We start from the raw sequence: 14,715 nt of genomic DNA on the forward strand, positions 1-14,715 counted from the left end.
GATTCAAAATAGTACACCTGTATAGGGCACTTACCACGAATGGAGTTTGCAGGACTGGAAGGTGCTCTGGATGGGTCAGCAAGTGAGTGGTGAGTGAATGTGAGGGCCTAGGATGTTACTTTGCACTGCCGCAGACTTTACAATAACAAATACTGTACACCTAGGCTACACTAAATTTATAAAAAATATTTTTCTTTCTTCAATAATAAACTGTAGGTTATTGCAACTTTTTTACTTTTAAACTTCAAACATTCTTTTAACTTTCTGACACTTTCATAATAACATTTGGCTTAAAACACAAACACATTTTATAACTGAACAAAATATATTTTATTCCTTATTCAGTAAGCTTTTGTTATTAAATTATTATATTTTGCTTTTAAACTTTTAACTAAAACGAAGACACCAACATGTATATTAGCCTAGGCCTAAACATATGCAAATCAATAAACATAATCCATCACATAAACAGAACCAATGATAAAAACCACATGATTATCGCAATAGATGCAAAAAAGGCCTTCAACAAAACTCAACACCCCTTCATGCTAAAAACTCTCAATAAACTAGGTATTGATGGGACGTATCTCAAAATAATAAGAGCTATTTATGACAAACCCACAGTGAATATCATAACTAATGAGAAAAGCTGAAAGCATTCCCTTTGAAAACAGGCACAAGACAAGATACCTTCTCTCACCACTCCTATTCAACGTAGTATTGGAACTTCTGGCCAGGGCAATAAGGCAAGAGAAAGAAATAAAGGATATTCAAATAGGAAGAGAGGAACTCAAACTGTCTCTGTTTGCAGATGACATGATTGTATATTTAGAAAACCCCATTGTCATCTCCCTAAGCTGATAAGCAACTTCAGCAGAGTCTCAGGATACAAAATCAATGTGTAAAAATCACAAGCATTTCTATACATCAATAATAGACAAACAGTCAAATCATGAGTGAACTCCCATTCACAATTACTACAAAGAGAATAAAATACCTAGGAACACAACTTACAAGGGATGTGAAGAACCTCTTCAAGGAGAACTACAAACCACTGCCCAAGGAAATAAGAGAGGACACAAACAAATGTAAAACATTCCATGCACATGGATAGAAAGAATCAATATCGTGAAAATGGCCATATTGCCCAAAGTAATTTATAGATGCAATGCTATCACCATCAAGCTACCATTGACCTTCTTCACATAATTAGAAAAAACTACTTTAAATTTCATATGGAACCAAAAAAGAGCTCACATAGTCAAGACAATCCTAAGCCAAAATAACAAAGCTGGAGGCATCACGCTACTTGACTTCAAACTATACTGCAAGGCTGCAATAATCAAAACAGTATGGTACTGGTACCAAAACACATGTATAGACCAATGGAACAGAACAGAGGCCTCAGAAATACCACCACACCTCTATAACCATCTGATCTTTGACAAACCTGACAAAAACAACCCATGGGGAAAGGGTTCCCTCTTTAGTAAATGGTGTTGGGAAAACTGGCTAGCCATATGCAGAAAACTGAAACTGCACCCCTTCCTTACAGCTTATATAAAAATTAACTCAAGATGGATTAAAGACTTAACTGTAAGACCTAAAACCATAAAAACCCTAGAAGAAAATCTACGCAATACTATTCAGGACATAAGCATGGGCAAAGACTTCATGACTAAAACACCAAAAGCAATGGCAACAAAAGCCAAAATTGACAAATGGGATCTAATTAAACTAAAGAGCTTCTGCACAGCAAAAACAAACAAGCAAACAAAAACTGTCATCAGGGTGAATAGGCAACATACAGAATGGGAGAAAATTTTTGCTATCTATTCATCTGACAAAGGGCTAATATCCAGAATCTACAAAGAATTTAAACAAGTTTACAAGAAAAAAATCAACAACATCAAAAAGTGGGTGAAGGATATGAACAGACACTTCTCAAAAGAAGACATTTATGCAGCCAACAAACATATGAAAAAAAGCTCATCATTGGTCATTAGAGAAATGCAAATCAAAACCACAATGAGATACCATCTCACACCAGTCAGAATGGAGATCATTAAAAAGTCAGGAAACAACAGATGCTGGAGAGGATGTGGAGAAACAGGAACACTTTTACACTGTTGGTGGAAGTATAAATTAGTTCAACCATTGTGGAAGACAGTGTGGCAATTCCTCAAGGATCTAGAACCATAAATACCATTTGACCCAGCAATCCCATTACTGGATCTATGCCCAAAGGATTATAAATCATTCTACTATAAAGACACATGTGTATGTACGTTTATTGCGGCACTGTCCACAATAGCAAAGACTTGGAACCAACCCAAATGCCCATCAATGATAGACCGGATAAAGAAAATGTGGCACATTATACACCATGGAATACTACGCAGCCATAAAAAAGGATGAGTTCATGTCCTTTGCAGGGACATGGATGAAGCTGGAAACCACAATTCTCAGCAAACTAACACAAGAACAGAAAACCAAACACCACATGTTCTCACTCATAAGTGGGAGGTGAACAATGAGAACACATGGACACAGGGAGGGGAACATCACACACTGAGGCTTGTTGGTGGGTGGGGTCTGGGGGAGGGATAGCATTAGAAGAAATACCTAATGTAGATGACGGGTTGATGGGCACAGCAAACCACCATGGCACGTGTATACCTATGTAACAAACCCGCAGGTTCTGTACATGTATCCCAGAACTTAAAGTATAATTAAAAAAAAAAAGTAAAAGAAACACAGGGAAACAATATCTACCACATGGTGGGGAAGACAACACGATACTATATTTGTGGTATTCAAGAGTCAGACAGTTAACCTTTTGCTATAACTAGCATTATTCACGTCCCTTACTGGAGTTTAGGGCTCTATTTTACGAGGAATATGGAAAAATATTAGATAGACATTTAAGGGCAAAAAATTTTACCTACAAAAATATATTCAGATTCCAACGATTTCTGACCCATCTTAACTACTACCCCAATCCAAGCCACCATCATCTCTCAATTAGATTACTGCAATATCTTCCTGACTAGTCTCTCCACTTCTACCAACAACCCCTAGAGTCGTCTCAAGTGAGCAACCAGAATGATCCTGGGTTTCTTCTCCATTCAAAATCCTCTAATAATTCTCCATCTCACTCAGTGAAAAAGCCAAAATCTTTACAAAAGTTCTAAAAGGCCCCCTGCAATCTCACTCCCACCCCACACCAGTCTCATAGTTCTCTCCTGCACATTTGCTTTGCTCCAGCCACACTGGGCCTTCTAGCACAAGCTTGTCCAATCTGTGGCCTGCAGACCGCAAGTGGCCCAGGATGGCTTTAAATACGACCCAACAGAAATTTGTAGGCTTTCCTAAAACATTATGAGATTTTGTGATTTCTTTTTCTTTTAGCTCATCAGCTATCGTTAGTGTATTTTATGTGTGGCCCAAGACAATTCTTCCAATGTATCCCAGGGAGGCCAAAAGATCGGACGCCCTTGTTATAGTGGCTTCTTGGCACCCCAGGTTCATTCCTGCTTTTGCATTTGCAACCCCTCTGTCTGGAATTCTCATCTTCCTGGTATCTGCAGGGCTCAATCCTTCATCTTCTTTAGGCCTTGCCGAAACTTGCCCAGATTTCAACCACTTTTCACCATTTCCATCACTACTCCTCTGTTCTAAGCCTTCACCCTCTTATTTGAATAATACTGCAAAGCCGATTTAATATCACACCGTATCTCAGCCATAGCACTCCCTTTCCTCCTCCCCTGCCTTATTTTTCTCCATAGCACTTAACACCTTTGAACATACCATATATATTTTAGCTAATTATGCATTTCCTTTTCTTTCTCCTCCCTCTTGAATGCAAGTCCCAGGAGGGCAGAAATTTTTGCTCAATTTGGAAAATGTTTTGTCCCTAATGCCCAGAAGAGCGTCTGGCCCATATTTGTGATTCAGTAGATATCTGTTAATTAAAAGAGTAAAGTGGTAGAAACAGAACCTATAAAGAAACACTATGGAGATACTACTTAGCCCAGAGCCTAGTGGCTAAGCTGGTTCTCTCCTTTCCAATCGGAGGCCTCTGCAGCAAACATGCTCTGCCAGATCATCACTCAATCCAAGAAGCATCTAAGCTTGATCCCCCGCTTTGTATTTACTGGAGCTAGAGGTACTGGAGCAGCACTATATCTCTCGTGTCTGGCATTGTTCAATCCAGATGTTAGTTGGGACAGAAAGAATAATCCAGAGCCCTGGAACAAACTGGGTCCCAATGATCAATACAAGTTCTACTCAGTGAATGTGGATTACAGCAAACTGAAGAAAGAAGGTCCAGATTTCTAACAAATGTTTCACATCAAGGTCTTCCAGAAGCCATCCACACAATGTTCCGCTTAACCAGGAAATACTTCTCTCCTCTAAATGCGTGAAATCATTTTGATGTAATCTATTGGCGATTATGCTAATTAGTAAATAACTGAAACTTGGAAAACAAAACAAAACAAAAAGAAACACTATGTAAATTGAGACAAGCAAAGGAATACAAAAGGCTACTAGAGGAGTCCAGAGCCTGGACGTCCATGGACAGACTTCAGTGCCAAATACAAAAATGCTTCAACTTTGCACATTACAGGCTTTAAACTGCTGCATGAGTGATTTAGGAAGAAACAACCCATTGTTAAATGACCAAATAAATGGTTGCAGGATGAAACCCGAGGGTTGGTCATGCCAAGGAGATGTGAAAAATAGGACAGTGAATCATGTTTTGATGGTGAGCTTGCTGTCTGGGGGCCGGGTGCTGGATGAGAAAGGTTCTTTTGCTCCACTAGGAGCTTAAGATGAGTATTTCTCCAGGAGCCAACATTACTTACTGAAACGCAGAAAGTGCACATGTTTCCAAAGGGAAAACACATGGACTGGTATTAAATTAATAACTTCTGATTGGAAAACCTGTTGACAGAATTTGGCTGAGCTAGTCTCCTGAAATTTATTAGGGAACACCTGGGGGGAAATAAAACCTAGGATAGGGAGGAAGAGTGGTTCTCAACCTTGGCTGCACATTGGAATCACCTGGAGAGTTTTAAAAACACTGATGCCTGGGTGCAGTTAAATCAGAATCCCTGGGGTGGGGCCCAGGCATGAGGTTTTTGTTTTGTTTTGTTTTGTTTTGTTTTGTTTTGAAGGTCCTCAAGTGATTCCAACATGTAGGTGAGGTTGAGACCTATTCTCCTCAAAATATCTCTTTCTTCTGTTTGTGATAAAAAGTACAGCTACGTGTGAAGTAAGGTCTTAGGGAAAAACCGGAGCTTTATCTGGGCCTACCAAAGGCAGGGTTTGCTCACTTAAAATGATTTCAGTACTCCATAAATGTATATTTTCATAGCACATCTTTGGTTAATAGTTACCTGGACACCACCCCTTCCCAGATCACCACATCAGGACTGTCAGGCTTCCCCACACAGCCCACCCTCTCTCAGGAAGAGCATGCTGTTTGGATAATATTTGAAGGGGTCTCAGACCATAGCTGCAGTGTCCTATTTTGGAAGCCCGTGGCTGAGTATTTTCATAAGCAGTCCAAGATCAACACTTTCCTACTTGCTCTGTTCACCCCTTCACTCCCCTGGGTTATTTATATTCTCAACTATCTCCACTCCCACACTGTAAATTCTGTAAGGGCAGAGACCACGTTGCTCATTTTGGCATGCCCAGGCCCTGATCTAGTCATCTGAGCAGTAACAGTTTTGCGTGACACAGAGCTAGGTTCACATGTACAGCAATGATTTGCCCCTCAAAACAGTTTCTCAATGTAGATGATGCTTTGAACATTAAAACTGTAGTTCTGACGGGGTCCATATTTATAAACGTTTTGTTTTAGAGTAACAGTTCATTACCATTTTATTGACATTTTTAATACTAACAGTTAATTACTGTTACTGTAAAATGAAGTTCTCTTTCTGTATAAAGGAAAACCCCACCACTATCATAATATGAGCTGAGGTTTACTGTGTACTTAGAAGTGCCAGGCACGTCATACATATTACATTACTTAATGCCCAAATATCTCTGGGCTCCAGGTACCATAAGCCTACTCTTACTGAAGAAATGGACGCTTAGGAAGGTCAATATTCTGCCTGGGGTTACAGAGCGGTAAGCAGAGGTGCCTGCGTACAATCTAGGTAATCTGGTTTTAGAACTCGTTAATCTAAGTCACTAAACCTAACATTCCATAGACAACAGAACAAAACAATTGAAAACTGAGTTGAATTCCTTCTTGAATGAATTTAGGAATTAGTTAACAGGAAAGGGTATTTTCCTTTACAGAAGTGTTTCCTAAAAACTGGGATAGCTGGACTTGGTGACACAGTCTAGCTACTTGGGAGGCTAAGGTGGGAGGACTGCTTGATCCCCACAGTTTGAGACAAGCCTGGGCAACATAGTAAAACTTCATCACAGACACACACACACACACACACACTAAAAAAACTGGAGAAGACACTACCTACAATTTCCTATTAATTCTCATTATAATATCAGAGACACTTTTAAAGATATATCATACTTAGAGTGTAATATACACATACTCAGATATGTTGTCTTTTAAATTTGTTTGCTTTTTCATTAGCAGTGGCTCCTAATTATTTGGCTATAAATCTTTTAGCTCTATAGCCTCTTGGTCAGGCACTTATAACTTTAAAGAATTTAAAGAGTGGAATCTACACTTCGCTCAAGAGCTAAATGACAGTACAGGTAGTTCATTTCCCTGTCAGAAATGTACTCATTTTCAGCATATGGTACATACATATTTCCAAGAAACATTTTATGGTTTATCACTCAGAATGAAAAACAATGACACGAATGTTACATTTTATATCAATTGTTTAGTTTTGGAAAGATAATGAGGATTTCCTTAATCCTGTTCATAGGTGATCCTGATATAAAAATAGAAATGGTATTTAGGTATAATCTTCCTTAAAATGAGGACATAGCTGCATATTTTTAAAATGTAGTGATTTTACCACCTTCCCCACTTCCACTACATAAAATGCCTTGGCATGTGAGATGTTGAGATATAAATAATTACTATTTTAAAACTTTACTGAGCCTCAGAATTTTAAAGCCTTTTCAGATTATATTCTAAAACAAATATATTTTCAAACAGTCTTCATTCCAGGTTTCCAAGCAAACACACCCGAATAGGTTAATATTTCAGACCCTTAGACTGTTTTCAAATGCTATATTTAACAATGCTTATGATGATCACTCAAATAATTTTGATTCAGTTCAAGTATGTCAACAGGAAGAGGCCTGGCAGAAATATAAAAATTCTAAGCAAAGTCATTCTGAGACTCAAACAACTCCAATACCAGAAATGCTAGTTAAACCAAACAGTAGTGTGGCCAAAGAACATCAAGGAAAACTGCTGTTTTCAAGATTTGTGGTTTCCTTATATAAGGAACCTATTCTGCTCTTGGATGTGGCACAAGAGGGCTTTTCGAAAGCATGGTATATTTCAATTAAAAAAAAAAAGTCTTAATCCAGTTGAGTAAATGTAAAGTTACACACAGTCATACACTTCATTCCCGAGATCCTCTGGAAGTAAATCTGCTGCTTAACATTAATGACACATCTCATAGACTATGTTTTTGTTTATAAAATACTCTAATATGTACATAACTCCAGTTCAGGTTTAAAATTTTTTCCCGTCTTTTGAAGAATAGGTCTCCTGAAAATTTTCAGAAATTCTTAGTAATTTTTCATCATACTAAGCATCTTTTCATTTTATTTTATTTTATTTATTTTTGTTTTTGAGACCGAGTCTCACTCTGTCACCCAGGCTGGAGTAAGTGGCGCAATCTGGGCTCACTGCAACCTCCGCCTCCCGGGTTCAAGTGTTCCTGCCTCAGTCTCCCGAGTAGCTGGGACTACAGGTGTGCGCTACCACGCCCAGATAATTTTTGTATTTTTAGTAGAGACGGGGTTTCACCATATTGGCCAGGATGGTCTTGAACTCCTGACCTTGTGATCTGCCCTCCTCAGCCTCCCAAAGTTTTGGGATTACAGGAGTAAGCCACCGCGCCCAGTCATACTAAGCATCTTCTAAATCACAATGGCAACTACTTACTGGGCTCACTACCACGTTAGGCAAACCACCATAAAGACAGGATATGTTCCTATTTAGGACACCAACAATACAGTAATAGCATTGTAATACAAAATTTAAAGGTAGTTTGTACAAATTCTTTTCCTATGAACTGATTACAGTTTTGTACATTTAGGGTGATATGAAGTCCTTAGTCCGAGGCAATATATGTCAACAGTAAAACTAACAAAAAAGACTCCTGTTATTACCTTAGGTGTATATACTACTACCTCATTGAACATCTGCATTTCCAGAACTCTAAGTTTAGTCATAAGCGGCCACATTAATCTAAAAAATAAAAATAAAAGGAAGTCATCTCTACTCACCATTTTGTATAATATAATGAAATAGTTACAATGTATATTTTATAGCCAGAAAGACCTAGGTTTGAAATCTAGCTCTGTGGCTACTAGCTAGTGACTTTGGGCAGGTTATTTAACCTCTTTGAATCATGTACACTTGGAAAAGTAGCTGGCAGTCAATGTGAAAATTGTCAACTACACTATTTAATTAAGAAAATATTTCCTGACTTCTTGCTTTTTAGAACAGTGTTTGTATTATTTAATAAACTTTGAATTAAAAAAAAGAAAATTACCTAGGCTTCTCTCTTGGGAATCTTCTGGATTCTGAAAAATCCAATTTACTGTATGTTCCACTATATCTGCTGTTCATGGAAAGTACCTGACAGTACCCCCAAATTGTGGTGTCCTCTTGAAAACATTTGCTATTTTTTCCATTGCCTCAAGACAGGCCAATTCCTCCCAATCAATTATTTCTAACTCCATGTGTTACCTATGCTTGTTGCATGGATATATAGAAACAAAACTGTGAAATGCCAACCTGCCCCAATTCTTGAATTACATGCCTGGAAATCCAGAGGTCTCAAATGCACACTTCCACTAGATTCCCCACTGACTATGTGATTCTTTGAGCTTACTCAGTACCTAGCATCTCTGGAGCATGACCCAAAGTTTTAAGAAAGCCTTGATAGCTAAAAGGAGTAATGATAAAGTTAATGAACAGGTGCTTAAGAGCAAGGGCCCATCCCCACCCCACACTTGACAGGCAGTTAGACGTGATGATGTGGAGATCGCCAGCTTATGGAAGGGCTGTTCCTCTGACCACTGCCATCCAGAAACACAGCTGCCTTTATAGGGTCTACAGGATGGTTAGCAGCTGAGGCTGAGGAAACTAGCTGCAATCTGTGGGATCAACATTTCCCCTCAAGGGAGAGTTCTTGGAAGGTGAGTCATATAATCTTCAGGAAAGGTCACTGAAAGAGCCCTCATGTTGAATCTTTGTTGTGAGCTACTACAATGTCCCTGTGCTCTTTGTACCTCTAGCTGTAGATGGCAGCATCACAGTGAAAGACACAGCTGCTTGTTTTCCAGTATTCGGCCTCTCCTTCTTATGTAATAATAAAGTACACGTTCCAGCTCCCTTGAAGGCAGGTATGGTGTGGGACTTAGTCCTAGCCAATGGCATATAACCAGAAAAGATGTACTCAACTTGGAGTTGTGTCCTTAAAGGAGCCTTCCATATACCTTCCTCCCCACCTCTGAGATGGGATGCAGGCTTAGTACTAATCATCTTCAACAGACAAGTAAGAGATACATGTTAGCAAGGGTAGAATACCAAGACATAAGGAGGCCAAGTCCTCGACAATAACAGATCCACATGACTATGTTAAGACTGTTATGAGAGAGAAAGAATGTCCTTTCTTCAAGTCACCATTGTGTGTGGGGTGTGTGTGTGTGTGTGCACGTGCACGCATGTGTGTGTGGAGAAGATGGAGAATCTCTCTGACAGCATTTGAACTCTTCACCTAACTCTTAGTCACACGGGCAGGGCTTTCCCACTGGAGTAGGCAAATGCATGTCACATGGAGGAGGGGGAGCATATTTTCCTGGTACACTGACTTTACTCAAAAAATTTGGATTTAAAAAAATGCTGGCCCGGTCGATGGCGTATGCCTGTAATCCTAGCACTTTGGGAGGTCAAGGTGGGAGGATGGCTTGAGCTCAGGAGTTTGAAACCTATCTGGGCAACATATCGAGACCCTGTCTCTACAAAAAATTAAAATATTAGCCAGGTGTGGTGGTGCGTGCCTGTAGTTCCAGCTACTTGGGGGGCTGAGACAGACTGCTTGAGCCCAGGGGCTTGAGGCTGCAGTTAGCTGTGATCATGCCACTGCACTCTAGCCTCTAGCCAGGGTGATAGAGCAAGACCTTCTCTCAAAAAAAAAAAAAAAGGGAAAAGAAAATGTTACATTGAAACCAACAAACAAGGATATAGAATCAAAGGCAAAATTCTTGTGCTTTTAGAAAGTTAAAACAGAAGATATTAGACAAAATTTTGGTCCTTCACGCAGAGTGCTTGAAACTCTACTCCCAGATTTCTGAAATACGCACAAAATCTGTTTTATGCTGATAAAGGCACTGATGGAAAGCAAGAGGAGCATCAGTTGTAGAAAGAACCTTAGACTAAAAGTCCAATGTTCTAGAACCAACTCCACTTTTGACTACAATATATTGGGCAAGTCCTACTACCCTGATGTCTTTACATTTTTACAACACTGCCACACCTGTATATGTCCAATCAATACATTCTCTCTCTCTCTCTGTCTCTCTCTCTCTCTCTCTCTCTCTCTCTCACACACACACACACACACACACACACACACACACACCTACCTTTGGGTTGCATGGGGAATAAAGATAACTTAGATGTGCTCTTGAAAGGCAGTGAGATACTAAGAGTTGTAATCCTATCCAGGTTCAGTATCCCTTATCCAAAATGCTTGGAACGAGAAGTGTTTTGAAGTTTTTCAAATTTTGGAATATCAGGATTATTATACTTACTGATTGAGCATCCCTCATCTGAAAATCTAAAACCAACAATGTTGTAATGAACATTGCCTTTGAACAGCACATTGGCACTCAAAACGTTTCGGATTGTGAAGCATTTCAGATTTTAGACTTTCGAATTTAGAATGTTCAATCTGTAGCACTGACATACCAATGGAAGTCATACAACAAAAAGGCTGCTCATGACCTGATAACCCTATTGTGATGCCCTTCAGTGGACAAGTTCTACAATTCACAAAGAACTCACAATCAGCTTTCTATGCCTCACTATTAAATATGATGGGATGGTTTGAATGTTTGCCTCCTAGAAAACTCATGTTGGAATTTAATTGCCATCATAATAGTATTAAGAGGTGAGATCTTTAAGAGTTGTTTAGGTCATGAGGGCTCTGCCCTCATGCATGGATTAGTGTTACCTTAGGAGTGGATTTGCCCCCTCTGGCTCTTGCTCTCTTTAGCTCTCTCTTTGCCATTCCACCATGTGATGCTTTCTGCCATATGATAATGCTACAAGAAGGCCCTCACCAGACGCCTGCACCTTGATATTGGAATCCCAGCCTTCAGAACTGTAAGCCCAAAATTTTACGTTCATTATAAATTATCCAGTCTTGGTATTCTGTTACAGCAGCACAAAATAGACTAAGACATTTGAAGACACAGATATAGATCATCAGTCATTTGAGGAATGCCTCCAACTGAAAGACAGATATAAATAAGACAATCAAAGGAACAAATAAAGACATTAAAACCAAAAGTAAAGCAGAGAGCAGGAGTTCACATTTAAAAACTTCCTAACTATAATTAATATTCTCAGAGAGCTAGCAGGAGATATTGTATTTATAAAATAAACACACTGGAAAAAAAACTTGGAAATTAAATATAAGATAATGAAAAAATCAACATAAGGTTAGATAATGTTGATGAAATAAATCTTAAAGTAGAAAAAAAAACAGATGGGGAAAAATAATATACAGACTCCAGATTCAATGTTTGAATAATGGAAATTAAAGAGTGAAAGGAGAAAATGAACACAGGTATCAAGAAGAGAGTGCAAGCAAATTTTCCCAAACTGTAGCACACGAGACTTCATATTAAAAAGGCTGACTAGCTGTGCATGGTGGCTCATGCCTGTAATCCCAGCTACTCAAGAGGCTAAGGAAGGAGGATCACTTGGGCCTAGGAGTTCAAATCCAGTCTGGGCAATATAGCAGGACCTTGTCTCAAAAAAAAATAATAATAAATAAATAAAAGGCTTACTAAAGTGCTAGCACACAATGAATTAATAAAGACCCATACTGTCATGAACATTGGGGATAATGAGAAGACCCTAAAAGCTTGCAGAAGGCAGCAAACAGAGAGGATAAAAGGGTGCATATAAAGAAACAAAAATCAGATCAGTATTATACTTTTCACTAACAATATTGTATTATTGTATGCAAGAAAATAGTTGTAAAAAGTCTTCAAATTATTAGTGAAAGTGGTTGTCAATTTAGAGTTTAGTACCCAACCAAACTAACTTTCAAATTTGAGAATAGAATAAATAGTGTATTTCAGACATAGAAGGATGCAGAAAATTTATTTTATGTATTCTCTCCTTAAAAAGTATTGAGGAATACAAAGGTAGTAAGACATCCATCCCCTGAATTGAGACTTAAATATCCAGCTGCTGACTTGACATTTGCAACTGGATGTTTAGTAGACATTTATCTTTTTTTGTATAAATTTAAAGGGTACAAGTGCAATTTTGCTACATGGCTATACTGGGTAGTGGTGAAGTGTGGGATTTTAGTGTAACCATCACCTGAATAATGTGTATTATACTTATTTAGTAATTTCTCATCCCTTACCTGCCTCCCCACTTCTACCCTTCCAAGTCTCCAATGTCTATTATTCCACATGCTATGTCCATGTGTTCACATTATTCAGCTCCTACTTCTCAGTGAAAACATGCACTATTTGTCTGTTTCTGAGTTGTTTCACTTAAGAAAATGGCCTCCAGTTCTATCCATGTTCTATCATGTCTAGCCATCAAAAGACATGATTTCATCCTTTTCCATGGCTGAATAATATTCCATTGTGTATATATACCACATTTTCTTTATCCAGTCATCCATTGATGGACACTTAGATTGATTCCATATCTTTGCTGTTATGGATGATGCTGCTATAAACACACGAGTGCAGGTAGCTTTTTGATAAAATGATTTCTTTTCCTTTGGGTAGATACCTAGTGGTGATACTGCTGGATTGAAATTAACGAGTCCAAAATAATTCTTCATTTCACCCCAAATCTGCTATTTCCACAACCATCCATATTTCAGTTAATAGAAAATCCATCTTTGCAGTTCCTCTGGGTCAAAACCTTGGAGTCAATTTTTAATTTTTTTCTCTTACATTCAGGTCTATTCTGTCAGCAAAACCTGTAGGCTCAATCTTTAAAATCTATCTAGAATCTAACCAGTTCTCCCTACCTCTCCTGCTATAACCCAAGGCACAAGCATGTCTCATTTGGTTTATTACAATAGGTTCCATCCTTGTCTCTTACAGTTAGTCTACTCTTTACCATTGCTTCTCACAGTGTGCCTTTTTGGGGAATCAGTGAGGTCAAAACCATTTTCACAAGAATACTAAACATTACTGGCCTTTTAAATTCATTTTCTTGTGAATACACAGTGAAGCTTTCTAGAGGCTAAATGATAGATGACAGTGAACAGACTGATGGCCAGACATTAAAGACATTCGCAAAAACTTAAACACTGACATCTTTTTGTTCTTTTGTTTTGGAAAATATAATTTCAAAAATATGTTACTTGTGTTAGCATGCAGTGGAACTATTATTATTTTAAAATAAATAAATAAATAATCAAATTTACATTTCTGAGCTCTTAGGGGTTAGAGCTCTTTGGAGTTTTCAATAATTCGAGTACAAATGCCCTGAAACCCAAAGGTTGGCTTATGATTGCTCTATACCACAGCCAGAGCGATCCTTTAAAAACTCAACTCAGATTAAGAACCCTCTAATGGTTCTTCATCTCATTCAGAGTAGAGGTGGACATTTCATGAGCCTACAGCACCCTCTCTTAATAACCACTCTCCCCATTGCGCGGAGCCCTGCACCCACACTGGCCTTCTTGCTGTTCCTCCATCATGCCAGGGGAACATATTTATATTTGCTGTCCCCTCTTCTCAGACCTCTCCTCTGCAGATATCTGCGTCTCCCCACCTCCTCCAGATCTTTGCCTTATGAGCTGTATTTTTAATTGTGTCCCTTTCCAGATGTTTATATAGTTGCAACAATTTCCCCCTTCTCCTGTGATACTGCGGCCCCGTAACTTGCCACTTGTATATTTGTTTACCCTATGCTTCTGTTATAGAGAGTAAGTCCTCTGGGACAGTGGATTTCTTTTTAATCCCCTAGAAAGCCAGTGGACCTGGTGATCTGCACCCAGTGTGGTCCTCTTTTATTTTTCCTTTGATCCACCGCTGAGAGCCTTGTACCTAGTGTGGTCTTAAATGATAATGCAAGACTGATCATAAGGGGTTATCTGACTAAACCTTCAGGCAAGACCACACTAAACCCATGATAGACAGCCCCAACTCTGTTCTATTTTTAAGATATCCCAGAGACCCAGCCACTATGAAAATTTGTGAAAAGGTTGATTACTTGAAGCTTGAAAATTATTATTCTTTTTTTTTTTTTTTGCACTTTTT

At 38.7% G+C, this 14,715-nt stretch overlaps 1 protein-coding gene and 1 pseudogene across 5 annotated transcripts in view; one reads left to right on the forward strand and one right to left on the reverse strand.

Moving 5' to 3' along the window:
• Window positions 1-14,715, reverse strand: part of LRRC8C (leucine rich repeat containing 8 VRAC subunit C) — a 116,153-nt gene that overhangs the window by 59,224 nt on the left and 42,214 nt on the right. The gene's annotated exons all lie outside the window — the stretch shown is intronic.
• LOC108541667 (cytochrome c oxidase subunit NDUFA4 pseudogene) lies at window positions 4,093-4,341 on the forward strand (annotated as a pseudogene).

The sequence above is a fragment of the Rhinopithecus bieti genome, unplaced genomic scaffold (genome assembly GCF_001698545.2).
Source record: "Rhinopithecus bieti isolate Rb0 unplaced genomic scaffold, ASM169854v2 scaffold_19858, whole genome shotgun sequence".
Classification (NCBI taxonomy): Eukaryota; Metazoa; Chordata; class Mammalia; order Primates; family Cercopithecidae; genus Rhinopithecus; species Rhinopithecus bieti.